This window comes from Castor canadensis, chromosome X, assembly GCF_047511655.1.
Source record: "Castor canadensis chromosome X, mCasCan1.hap1v2, whole genome shotgun sequence".
NCBI classification, from domain to species: Eukaryota; Metazoa; Chordata; class Mammalia; order Rodentia; family Castoridae; genus Castor; species Castor canadensis.
This window is the reverse complement of record NC_133405.1, coordinates 92118568-92132887: the sequence shown is the minus strand read 5'-3', so window position 1 is coordinate 92132887 and position 14320 is coordinate 92118568. Positions and strand designations below refer to the sequence as shown.

The 14320-nt window shown below is 41.6% G+C and overlaps 1 non-coding gene across 1 annotated transcript; it reads right to left on the bottom strand.

Annotated features, from left to right (window-relative positions):
* Positions 1-13732: 13732 nt before the first annotated feature.
* Positions 13733-13835, bottom strand: LOC141420038 (U6 spliceosomal RNA). Its single transcript, XR_012444746.1, has one exon. It is a non-coding gene; the product is annotated as a U6 spliceosomal RNA (small nuclear RNA).
* Between the last annotated feature and the right edge of the window lie 485 nt (positions 13836-14320).

Here is a 14320-nt window from a genome sequence, read left to right as displayed (position 1 = left end):
TGCACCACACCTAGCCTTAGTTTTCCCATTTGTTTCAACAATTTGCTCATAATTATTAGCATACTTTTTCACAAATGTACAAACTTATCAGCTTATTGATTTAAGATGTCAATGCCTGCTTAGCAAGTGTGAGGTCCTGGGTTCAAACCCCAGTACTGCCAAAAAAGAAAACAATAAGCCAGGTGCCAGTGGTTCATGCCTGTAAACCTAGTTACTTGGGAGGTGGAGATCAGGAGGATCGAAGTTCAAGGTCAGCAAATAGTTCATGAGACCCTATCTTGAAAAATACCCAACACACACAAAAAAGGGCTAGGTGAGTGACTCAAGTGAGAGCTCCTGACTAGCAAGCATGAGACCCTGAGTTCAAACCCTGGTACCGCCAAAAAGAAAAAAGTCAATAAAAAAAAACTTGATTGATTTAGAATCTTGTATAAGGGACAAGTGTTTATCAGTTCCCCTATTAGACTTCCCTTTAAGGTGGCTGGTGGGGGGCTGGGATGTAGCTCAGTGGTACAGCGCTTGCCTAGCATGCATGAGGCCCAGGGTTCGATCCCAGCACCAAAAAAGAAAAAGACAAAAAAAAAAGGTGGCTGGTCGGGACGTGCACAATCTGCCGGGGACCTTTAAGTACAGACAGTGGGGGCCTTTGTTCTGGTATTGTTTGATTTCTTTGGAGAAACCACTGATATTTTGCTATAGCATGGATGTTTGGCTCTTGTCATTTCTACCCAGAGACATGGGAGAGGTAAAAGGGAAGATGGAAGTCAGGCATTGGTGGCTCACACCTGTAATCCTAGCTACTCAGAAGGCAGAGATCAGGAGGCTCTCAGTTCAAAGCCAGCCTGGGCAAATAGTTTGCAAGACCCTATCTCAAAACACCCTTCACAAAAATAGGGCTGGTGCAGTGGCTCAAGGTGAAGGCCCTGAGTTCAAGCCCCAGTACCGCAAAAAAAAAAAAAAAAAAAAAAAGAAAGAAAGAAAAAAAAGGAAGATGGAGGGAGGTCAATGGTCCCAACACATACATTTTCAGGGAGTGGTACTGGGGCTTGAACTCAAGGCCTCACCCTTGGTAGGCAGGCACCCTACCACTCAAGCCACTCCTCCAGCCTACAATGTGTACTTTAAATTATTCCACTTAGATCTCTACATCTCACTCCCACTAGCAGGGTACCATTTTTGTACCTATTCAGGATTTTTCAGAGTAAATCAGCTCTATCCTGTCAGATCCCTGCCCATGTAAGGACTATGCCTATGCCTTGACCTCTGCTTGTTAGAGAGTTGTTGAAAGTTCTCCCCCACTGATAAGAACTCACTGGAGTTGTGGGTTTCTATCCTTGATTCATTTATTCTCTCTCTCTCTTTTTTTTTTTGGTAGCACTGGGTTTTGAACTCAGAGCCTCACACTTGCAAGCCAGTCCACCAACCCCTTTTTGTGATGGTTTTTTTTGGGGGGGAGATATTTGGCTGGCTTTGAACCACCATCCTCTTGATCTCTGCCTCCTGAGTAGCTAGGATTATAGACGTGAGCCACCGGTGCCTGGCCATTTACTCTTATTTTATGGAGTCTCAGGTACTATGGTACTGAAGATTGAACATAGGGCCTTGTGCATGCTAGGCAAGTGCTCTACTGTTCGATCACACCACCACACCATTCCATCTTCTTTATTTTTATAATATTTTTATGGGACTGGGGTTTGAACTTAGGGCTTCACACTTGCAAAGCAGACACTCTACTGCTTGAGCCATGCCTTCGGTCAATTTTTACTGTAGTTATTTTGGAGGTAGGGGTCTCATGGACTGTTTGCCTGGGTAGCTAGGATTACATGCATGAGCCACCAGCACCCGGTGAATATTTTTAAATTTTTTTGTGGGACTGGGATTTGAAGTCAGGGTTTCTCACTTGCAAAGCAGTAGCACTCTACCTTTTGAGCCACACCTCTAGTTCCATTTTCTTAAATAGATGTTAGAATCTGAGTTTTTAGCTGTCCCCGGTTTATCTGGATATATCAAATGTGTAGACCAACATTTGTGAACCACTGACTGCGGAAAAAGCCTAGATTTGGGAATCTTGTGAATTTGAGAATGAATTCTGACAACCTTCCGTCCATAGGCCTCAGTTTTCCCCTCTGTAATGTAGTGTCCTGGGTAGAATGCAGTCCCAGATAGAATAGTGTCTACCTGAAAGAGTTTTGGGGAAGATTTTCTTAGCTACTGTATATAAAATATGCAACACAAGGCTTGGCAGACAGTGGGTGTTGAAAAATAGGAGAGATCACTTTTTTAATGGAAACAAGTGGGAAATGTGATTGGAAAGATTCGAATCAGGGTTTCAGAGGGCCTGGAATGCCAGGACTTTTTCCTGTGACATTGGGGAACCTGGGGGAGCTTGTCAGCACAGTTGTGAATTGATTCTGAAGAATTTGTCAGATTATTCCCTCAGTCTGGTCTTGGGAGGGAGTAAAAAGTCCTTGGCCCCAGCAGCTCTTGGGTTAAAATCTTTGTCTGCAACTGAGTTATTTGTAACCCGTTGTCATGGTAACAACTTTGGCAAGCAAACCAGTGCTGCAAGCTCCTGACAGTGGGGAAGGGAGGGCAGTGGGAGAATACTGAAGATTTGGAAGGGGGTTTGTCTGTGACCAGCGCCTCGCTTTCCTCTGATTTGTCTGAAGCTTTCAGCTGGAGATGAGGTTGAACGTCCTCTAGGGAGAATCATTGGACGTTAGAGACTCTCCCCAATCTCCTGATAGTTTTCATTTGAAAATAGGCCAAGAGAGGTCCAGCAGCTGGCTCAAGGCCACACAGTAAGTCAGGTGCAGAGACAAGACCAGGCTTTTTAAAAATGACTCAGGGTCATAGAACTAAAGCATACATAACACACCTGGAGGAAACCCCTGGAAAGATCTCATCTACCTCCCCACCAACATACACATGTCATTTTGTTTTGTTGTTTTTGTTTATATGGGAAACCTGGGACCCAGAGTGGTTCAGAATTGACTCGGCATCACACAGCAATTCTGATGCTGACTTGATATCAGAACCCAGAGGTCTCTGGCTTCCCAGGTCTGGGTACCTCCTGAGGAAGTGGCAGTCTGGGATTCACAGTCAGACAAGCACTTCTCTGCTGACTGCCCAGGTGGCCTCCCAGGGTAAGACTGCTTTGACTGCCTTGGTCTTTGGTCACCTCCCCCCAAATCCAGCACACGTTTGTTCTGGCCACATTCCCCCTCCCCACACACCCCCATCATCTGCACGCATGGGTGTCCTGCCTGCTGCAAGGGCAGCAACACTCTTGTGCAAAGGGCAGCCCATCCACACCCCACCCTGGCCCAAGCACATCTGCCACCCTCCTCCTCCATATCACCCATAGGGCTAGGCACTTTCTGAGCACTTTCTTACGTAATTCAATCCTCACAATTACCATTCACAGTCTCCCAATTCAGTAGGTGGAAACCTAAAGGACCAGAGAAAGATAAAGTGACTAGCCCAAAGTCACACTCTGAGTCTCAGCGTGGACCTGAGGTCTGGGGCTTTCTGTCTTATCAGATTGGAAGCTCTCTAATGGCAGGGACTCTGTATCTTCACCAGAACCCAGCATCTGACCTTTGCCAGAGGAAGGGTCAGTGACTACTGATTGAGTGAATCCAAGTGCATGAATGGTTGGATGAGGAATTCTTTTTTTTTTGGTAGGACTGGGGTTTGAACTCAGAGCTTTGCACTTGCAAAATAGGCTCTCTTCCGCTTGACCTACAGCTCTGGTTATTTTTGGAGATGGGGGGCGGGTCTCGCGAACTATTTGCCTGGGCTGGCCTCGAACCTAGATCATCTGGATCTCTGCCTCCCACGTAGCTAGAATTACAGGCCTTTGGGTTCCGATCTGTGACAGTGTACTCGCCCAAGGGCCTCCGTGACGTCACTTGTTGCCTGGCAGTCTCCCTTCACCCCGGGGCGTGGTTTATGGGGAAGGGGCGTGGCTTCGGTCAGCTGATGCAAGGTACGGCGGCCCAGCAGTCCAAAACAGGTTTTGACAAACGAGGCCAGCATGATGGAAAATGAGGGGACCCTCTGAGGTAAGTGCTAGTATTTCGCCTCCCCCTTAAAGGTAAGGAAACTGAAGCACTCGGAAAGTTAGACGACTTGCTGAAGTCACACAGGTGAGATCAAGTGTCGTGGAACTCGAAGTCACGGATTTCCACCTTGTCCAAGCCTCTCCCCACGTCCCCTTTGGGCCACAGGGGAACTAGTGATGGAGTCCGGCCTGGAACAATTGTCATGGCAGAAGAGAGAGAAGAAATCATAGTCTGGACACCTACTGTGGCCTTGGGTAGTGGACCTCGTGTAGAGCTGGAATGCCAGGGCAGACTGGGTGGGCCCTTTCTGTGTATGTTAATACATATACATACATACATAAATGAATAAATAAATAAAAATTTTCTCAGGCTGAGAGCAAAATTCATTAAATAAGCTAAAATGGGGGCTGGGGTATAGTGGAGTGCTTGCCTAGAATGTTCATGCCCTAGGTTAGATCCTGCAAAAAACAAAGAACACTTAAATGTTTGTCTTTGTGGGGGAAGAGCAGGAGTAGTGAGGTGTGAGGATATGGGACTGAAGAATAATTAAATAAAATGAGCAAACAAAAAGAGTTAAGACAGGAGCCTAGGCCAGGAGGTGGTGCACTCCTGTAATCCCAGCAGTCAGGCACAGGCAGGAGGATTGCCAGTTCAAGGCCAGTTTGGGCTACATAGTGAGACCCTGTTTCAAAGAAGCCAAGGGCTTGGGATGTAGCTCGGTGATAGCACGCCTAACATGTGCGTGCTTTGATCGACAATAACGGGAGAGAAAGAGAGGAGTGGGGGAAGAGACAGATAGAGCCTTGAATAGACTAATGATGGTGATGTGCCCAATTGGAAGAGCACCAGTAACCTCACCCTCTGCACATAAGTCCTCAGACTAAAGCCCCTCCCCGCAGACGTGATATGTGTTCTTTGATGAAAACGCATCCTACCACCCAAACACAAGCAATGTGTTATCTGTAAACTTTGTTGTAAGTCTAAAGACTTACAACATGCTGTATGTTCAGTTGCATACTGCTATTTTCACATAAACCTTTCCTATTAAAATTTTTTATAAACATCATTGAAATGACCACAAAATATTTCCATCATGTGGATATAGATACAAAATTCCTTTCTACATGGGTTTTGGCATTTCTCTTGTTATTTTGTCTTGCTTTCTTTAGATTTGTTTGGGTAGCTTTGGTACTTGATGTTCTGTGTCCTATTTTGAAAAGTAGCACAAAGGGACATTATTGTTTGAAAGAAGTTAGAAAAAGTAAGGTAGGCTTTTTGGAAGCAGTAGTATTTGAGGGGAAGTTTGGAGTATGTAATGCACGCACAGGATAAAACCTTCAAATGGCACAAGAAGGTGTACGGTGAAAAATTAAGTGCCTTATCACTTGCTGTTTGCCAATTCTCCACTGAGGATGTCCACTGTTATCACTTCCTTGTGTGGCTTTCGTGTGGATAGTCCAGCCCCACAGTCATTCTTTAGTATCTGAGGGGGATTGGTTCCAGGACTCTCCTGGGACCACAAATGCTCATGTCCCTTATACAAATGACATAGTATCTGCATATAACCTGCACACAGGTATGTACTTTAAGTCATCCCTAGATTACTTGTAATACCTATAACATGTAAATTCTGTGTACATAGTTGTTGTACTGCATTATTTAGGAAATAATGACAAGAAAAAAGTCTGTACATCTTCCATACAGATGCAATTTAAAAAATATTTTCAGTTCTCGGTTCACTCTGCAGGTGTGGAAAGCATTGATATGAGGGCCAGTTGTATTTACAGGTTCTGGACATTAGGATGTGGACAAGTGCACACATACATGTGCATGTGTGAGTGTTGTGGGAGGCAAAGTTTCTTTTGTTCTTTTAAATAGCTGTACTGAGATATAATTCACACTCCATATAATTCATTCATTGAGAACGTAGAAGCCAGTGGCTTCTAGTCTATCTATACAGTGTGCAACCATCACCACAATCAACTTTAGGGTATTTTTTCCTCCAAAATTAAACCCTACACTCCTCAGCTGTCACCCATCAATGTCCCCATTCCCCAATCCCTAGGCAACTACTAATCTACTTTCTGTCTATAGGTTTGCCTGTCCATAACATTTTATAGAAATGGATTATGCAAAATGTGGCCTCCTGTGACTGAATTCTTTCACTTAGTTCAAGTTTCATCCATGTTGTAACATATCCCTTTAAAAAATAACATACAGTTGCTGAGGACATACCTGTGGTAGAGCGCTTGCCTAACAAGTGTGAAGCTCTGGGTTTGATCCCCAGTACTGCAAAAAAGAGAAGATATCTATGTATGAATACATACACACACACGCACACGTTTATACAAAAATTAAGTGGAAGGAATGGAGAGTCCCCATATATCCTTCAGCACATCTTAGTCTCCTCTATTATTAACATCTTGGTTCATAGGGCACACTTGTTGTAATTGATGAACGAATATTAAGGCATTATCATTACCTAAATTACATATTAACTTTAGGGTTCACGGCATTTTGTACATTCTGTAAGTTCCTTTTTTTGAGACAGGATCTCGCTATGCCTGGAACTTGAGATCCTTGTATCTTTACCTCCCAAGTGCTGGGATTACAAATGTGTGCCACAACACTCAGCAACCACTGATCTTTTTGCTATCTTCATAGTTTTGCCTTTCCAGAATGTCATATAATTGGAATGACTTAGCAATATGCATTTAAGGTTTGTCCATTTCTTTTCCTGGTTTAATCTCATTTCCTCCTCCTCCTTCTTCCCCTTCCCTTTCTCCTTCCCCTTTCTCTCCTCCTTCCCCCTCCTCTTCCTCCTCCTCTTCCTCCTCCCCTTTCTTCTTCTTCTTCTTCTTCTTCTTCTTCTTCTTCTTCTTCCTCTTCTTCTTCTTTCTTCTTCTTCTTCTTCTTTCTTCTCCTTCTCCTCCTCCTCCTCCTCCTCCTCCTCCTCCTCCTCCTCCTCCTCCTCCTCCTTCTTCTTCTTCTTCTTCTTCTTCTTTCTTCTTCTTTCTTCTTCTTCTTCACTGCACTGGTGGCTCAACTCAGAGCCCACATAAGCCATTTATTTTTATTGCTGAATAATATCCCATTGTATGGATGTGCCATAGTGTGTTTATTCACTTACATCTTGAGTGTTTCTAAGTTTGGGGAATTATAAAAAAGCTGCTATACATAACCATTCATGTGCTGCTTTTATGTGGACATAAGTTTTTCACTCATGTGAGTAAATATCCAGGACTACAACTGTTGGATCATATGGTAAGAGGAAGTTTATCTTGTAAGAAACTGCCAAACGGTGTTCCAAAATGGTTGTCCCACTTGGCACCCCATTAGTATTAGTGAGAATTCCTGTTGCTTCACATCCGCATCAGCATTTGGTGCTAATCTGTGTTTGGAATGTAGTCGTAATAGGTGTGTGCTGGTATCCCATTTTGATGTTCAGTTCCCTGATGACACATGATGTTCAGCATCTTTTAATATGCTTCTTTGTTCCTGTATGTGTTCTTTGGTGCGGTGTCTGTTCAGATCTTTCGCCCATTTCTAACTAGTACTGTTGGCTTTCTTATTGTTGAGTTTTAAGAGTTCTTTGTTGGTCGAGCGTAGGCTGTGGTAGAGCATGGGTTTCATCCTTAGCTCACACACAAAAAACGTTGTTTGTATGCTTTGTTTTGTGTTTTTGTTTTGATCCTGAGACAGGGTCTTACTATGTAGCCCATTCTGGCTTGTTACATACTGGCCTCAAACTGCCACAGTCTCCTCAGTGCTGGGATTACACCAGTGCACCACCATGCCTAGCTTCTTTGTATATTTTGGATGCTAGTCATTTATCACACATGCATATTGCATATGTAGCCCCCATTTTGTGGCTCTTATTTTCTTTCCCTTACAGTGTCTTCAGCAGAGCAAAGTTTTTAATTTTAATGAAACCTAAGTTACTGGTTTTTTTCATGCATTATGCTTTTGGTAGTGTATCTAAAAAGTCATTGCCACACAAGGGAGGTGTGAGGATAGGTAAGACACCTAAAAAATTAGCTAGCATTTGTTGCCCTCAACGCAGAGAAACTAAAGCAGATACTTTAAAAGCAACTGAGGCCAATAGGAGAAGGGGACCAGGAACTAGAGAAAAGGTTAGATCAAAAAGAATTAACCTAGAAGGTAACACACACGCACAGGAAATTAATGTGAGTCAACTCCCTGTACAGCTATCCTTATCTCAACTAGCAAAAACCCTTGTTCCTTCCTATTATTGCTTATACTCTCTCTTCAACAAAATTAGAGATAAGGGCAAAATAGTTTCTGCCGGGTATCGAGGAGGTGGGGGGGAGAGGGAGGGGGCGGAGTGGGTGGTAAGGGAGGGGGTGGGGGCAGGGGGGAGAAATGACCCAAGCATTATATGCACATATGAATAATAAAACAATAAAAATTAAAAAAATAAAAAATAAAAAGTCATTGCCAAAGCCAAGGTCACCTGTTGTCTTTTAGGAATTTTGGTTTTTTGCCTATGGTCCATTTTGCGAATGTAAAGTCTGTGTCTAGATTAATGTTTTTGCATGTGGATGTCCAGTTGTTCCAGCAGCATTTGTTAAAAAAGACCATCTTTTCTCCATTGAATTGCCTTTGTTCCTTTGTCAAAGATCAGTTATAGTTGTCTTTTCTTTCACACTGTCTTGATTATTACAGCTTTATAGTGAGTCAGTCATGAAGTCAGGTAGCATCAGTCCTCATGGTTGTTCCTCCTTTGATATTATGTTGGTTATTCTAGATCCTTTACCTTTCCAGGTAAATGTCAGAACCAGTTTGTTCTGACAAATAACTTAGTAGGACTTTGTTTGGGATTGTACTTCTAGATTGAGCTGGGAAGAACTGACATCTTGATATTGTCGAGTCTTCCAATCCATGTACAAAGAATATCTCTTCGTTTATTAATGTGATTTCTTTCATCAGTTTTGTAGTTTTCCTTATATAGATCGTGTACATGTTTTGTTAGATTTATACCTAAGTATTTCAGCTTTTGGTGCTAATGTACATGGTATTTTGTTTTTATTTCAAATTCCAGCTGTTCATTGCTGCTATATAAGAAAGCATTTGGCTTTTGTGTATTTACTTTGTATGTTGCAACCTTGCCATAATTACCGATTAGTTACAGGAAGGGTTTTCAGAGTCTGGAATTTTCAACACAGATAATCATGTCTTCTGCCAATAGGGACAGTCTTATTTCTTCCATCCTAATCTGTGTGCCTTTTATGTGTGTGTGATACTGGAGATTGTACTCAGGGTCTCTTTGCTTAGCAGGCATTCTACCACTTATACCACACCCAGCCCCTGATCAGTACACTTTTTATTTCCTTTCCTTTTCCCCCTTTTCTTATTTTATTGGATTTCCAGCATGATGTTGAATAGGAGTGGTGAAACAGACATTTTTGCCTTTTTCCTGATTTGGGGGAAACTTCTAATTTCTCATCAGTATGTGATAGTACCTGTAGGGTTTTTTTGTAGATATTCTTTAGCTGTTCTTTGACTTATGATTTTTCTTTAAATTTTTTTATTTTGACAATTTCAGACTTACAGAAAAGTTGCATGACTAGTACAAAGAATTGCTATAGACTCTTCACCTAGAATTCATGAAATATTAACATTTTACCATATTTCTTTGTGTTGTTCTATTTCTTTTTCTATCTCAGTGGACTACAGTTGCAGACATGATGTCTTTTCACTCTTAAATCCTTCAACCTGAATTTCCTAAACTAAGAAATTGTCTTACATCAACACAGGGCAATTATCACAAATCAAGAAATTTACATTGATACAATACTATTATGTATGTAAGCTAAAGACCTTATTCAGAACTTACCAGTTTCTTCAACAATGTCCTTTATAGCAAAAGAATCCTCTGTATAATGTGCATTTGATTGTTACGTCTTCTTAGTCTCCTTCAGTATGGACGTGTTCCTCAGACTTTCTTTGTGTTTCATGACTGTGACATTTTTGAAGAGAACAGGCTAGTTATTTTTAGACTGTCCCTCAATTTGAGCTTGTCTGGTGATCCTCATGATGAGATTCTGATAGACTATCACAGAAGCAATGCTGTGTCCTTTTCAGTGCATCGTATCAGAAGACAGTTTGTCTATTTGTCCCATTAATGGTGATGCTGCTTTTGATCACTTGATTGAAGCAGTGTCCACCAGGCTTCTCCATGATAAAGTTACTGTAATTGGTAAGCATCTTGACCCTACAATTTTCACATTCACTGATGATTCTCACCTAAAGCATTTGTCATGGCTGGGGTCGCCAAATGGTGATCTTCAAAAGCCATCATTCTTTTGACATGTAAAGGAGGGCTTTCCTTTCTCCTGCATCTATTTATTCATATCCTCATGGACTAATGGTTTTCTGTTTTACTCAGTCAGTTAAAACGTTAATGTCATTCTTTATTATCATCCTTTATTTGTACATTCAAATGCCCCATGTTTGCATGTGGGGAGGGTACTGGGGTTTGAGCTCAGTGCCTCATACTTTCTAGGCAGGCACTCTACCTCTTGAGCCACTCAACCCTTTATTGCATTGGGTGTTTTCGAGATAGGGTTTCTCGAACTATTTGCCCAGGCTGGCTTTGAAACATGATTCTCCTGACCTCTGCCTCCTGAGTAGTTAGGATTACAGGCATGAACCACTGGCGCCTGGCCTCAAATTCCCCATTTTTGACCAGTAGGAAGCCTTCTATATCAATCAGTGTTCTCCAGAGAAACAGAACCAATAAAACATATATATATGTATGTATATATATATATATATATATATATATACACACACACACAATCTAATAACCTCTCTGTCTCTGTTGCTCTGTCTCTCTCTCTTGCTTTATCTGTCTTTCCCCTTTTCTCTATATATATAAAGAGAGGGGGTTTATGAGATTGGCTCAAATGATCATAGAGGCTGAAAGTGACCATCTGCAAGCTGGAGAGCTGACAGTCTCAAAACAAGAGAAGCCCATGCTGCAGCTCTCAAACCCAAGACCAAAGGTCCAAGAGTTCACCAGAGGGCTACTGGTGCGTGTCCCAGATTCCAAAGGCCTGTAGTCCAAAGAACTGGAATCTGGTATCCAAGGGCAGTAGTAGCAGAAAACATACCCACTCCAGAAGGGAGAGACAGAGAGACAGAAAGAGTTTCCCTCTTCTTCCTTCCATTCCATCTGAGACCTCACCTGATTGGATGGTGCCTGGTCACATTCTGAGCAGATCTTCCTCACTTAGTTTGCTCACTTATACATCAGTCTTCTCCGGAAAGACCCTCACAGACACATGCAGGTAATAACTTACCAATTCTCTAGAGATCCTTTAATCTGGTTAAATTGGCATCCAATGTTTTTTCACATTTTCAGTAGCATATATTAGTTATCACAATGTCGTTGTGACATTTCCATACATGCCTACAATGCACCTTGGTTAGATTCACCCCCACCATCATTCTCCTTCATCTCCTTCCCCACCCTACTTAAAACAACTTCAACAGTTATCACTGTTCTATTTTCATACAGGTATATAAAGTATATCGATCATATTCACCGTCCTTTATTCTCTCCATTCACCTTTCCTCTTCCCACTAGTACCCTCCCCCTAACAGGACCTGTTTTACATTTCTGTCCTTCATTGTTTAAGTGTATATTTATTGTTCAAAGGGGTTTCTCCTTGGTATTTCACCTATGGATATATTGTACTTTAAGCAGATTTATCCCTTCTATTACTCTCCCTTACCCTTTCCCCCCAACCTCCTATTATTCAACAGCTTTCAGTGTGTTTCATTATGACATCTTCTATACAGATATAATGTGCTTCAATATTATTCACTTTCTATCATTCTCTTTTCTTCTCCCTCCTCCCCTGATTCCCTCAAACAGTCCCACTATTTCAAACATGCTGTCTATATATATGTATATATGATCATGTTTGTATTTGTATATACATTTTTTGGGTCTTTCTTCCATATATGAGAGAAAACATGTGACCTTTGACTTTCTTAACCTGGCTTACTTTGCTTAACATGATGTTCTCCACTTCCATCCATTTACCTGAAAACAATATCATTTCATTCTTCTTTATGGCTGAATAGTACTCCATTGTGTATAAATACCATATTTTCTCAATCCATTCATCAGTTGTGGGGCATCTGGGCTGTTTCCATTGCTTGGTTGTTGTGAATAATGCTGCAATAAATATGGGTGTGCAGGTGTCTTTATCCTGACTTACATTCCTTCAGATTTATGACCAGGAATTATATCACTGGATCATATTTTTAGTGTTTTGAGGAACCTCCATACTGCTTTTCATAGTGGTTGCATTAATTTACATTCCCATCAACAGTATATAAGGATTCCTTTTCCCCTGCATCCTTACCAACATTTGTTGTTATGTTCTTGATGATAGCCATTCTGATTATAGTGACACTCAAATTTAATTATCACTTCCTCTATGCTGTTTGCTGCATCCTTTCAGCCTTTGTGTCATCATCTTTCTTTGAGTAGTTCCTTATTTCCCGTCACCATTATATGCTCCAGCCTTCTTATATTTTCCTTTGCCCCAACTCTGGGATCAGCCATTTTTCTAAGGATCCCTAGCCTATTGTTAGGAGACAGTGGCAATTAGAAAACAAGGTTTGGGTATTTGGTATTATAGTAGTATTTAAGAGTTTGCTTCTTTTTTTTTTTTTTTGGAAAAAGCCTGAAGCTACACTACTGACCATCAAATGGTCTTTGTTGGAAGTGCTGGGGGACGGTCAATGTCTACCTATAGAAGTTATTGGGTATTGATGTCTTCTGAAAGTTGCATCTTGGGATATAGTACCAGAGATAAAGGAGAAGGAGCAATACTGGAGGTGATTGGCAATGAGGCTGGGATGGAACACTTTAAAGGGTAATAACAACTTATAAATTCCCTTTAGTGAGAACTTAATGTGTTCCAGGTGGTGTGCTGGCATTTTTTCTGGTCTCTACAGTAGTTCTAGAAGGTGGAATAAGGTTGCCTGACTGACTAGTAGTAAAGGAGCCAATGTAAAAACCCATAAAGGAGGAAGATGGTGGGAGAGACCATTGAAAACAACTTACCTCTGGGTTTTGGAGAAGCACTCTGGTGTAATAAGCTAGGAATTTGAAGACAGAGGTTATTGTCCCAGATCTGCCACCCACTGATTGTGAGATCTTGGGTGGCCATTTCATTGCCTGGATACTTCAAAGGGTTGTTAAGAGAATCAAATTAAGCAATGACTCCAAGAGCAGATTTGAAACCCTGAAGTGCTACACAAATGGAAGTGGTTACTATTTACCTGGCCTATGAGCCTGGAGTACCCTCTTTGACCAGACCATAACTCTCTTGGAAATGCAGTCAATCTAGGTTCTAGGACCTATGCCCTATATTTTTCCCATGTACCATGGGATTTCTAGGACGTTCTTTTAGTAACTTTTTTTGTTGCAGTACTAGGGATCCAACCCAGGGCCTTGTGCACACTAGGCTCTACCACTGAACTACAGTAAATTTTGAGTTAGCTAATGCTGCCAATCATAATTCTCTTAGAAATTATAATGATCTCAGTTACAAGAAAAGACTTGTGCCCTTTCTTTTCCATGTGCTATGGGATTATTTCTAGGACATTCTTTTTGGCAATTTTTGTAAATGGAACACTTCACAAATTTGCATGTCATCCTTGAGTAGGGACCATGCTGATCTTCTCTGTATCATTCCAATTTTAATATATGCTGCTGAAACGAGCACTCTTTTTGGCAATTTTTAAGTTATCTAATGATACCAATACCTTGGTAACTGTGGCAGGTAGCCTCTAAGATGACTCCTCAACAATCTGTATTTTGGGTAGTCACACTTTTGGGTATTCTCCTCCCTTTGAGTGTGGGCTGATCTATGGTCTTGTTTCCAACTCATAGGATGTGGCAAGGGTGATGGGATTTCACTTGGTGATTAGGCTACCTGAGACTGTGACTTCTATCTTGCTAGACTATGATTCTTTCTTTATTGGCGTGTGTGCATGCTAGGCAAGTGCTTTATCTCTGAGTTACAGTTCCAGCTCCCTTTTTGGCTTTAATGAAGCTAGTTGCCATGTTGGAGAGGTCCATGTGTCAAGGAACTGAAGATCAGCATCCAGCCAGAAACTGAGGCTCTCAGTCCAACAGTCTTTGAGGAATTAAAAATCTGGCAATAACCATATGATCTTGGAAGTGATCCCTTTCTCTGTCAATACTT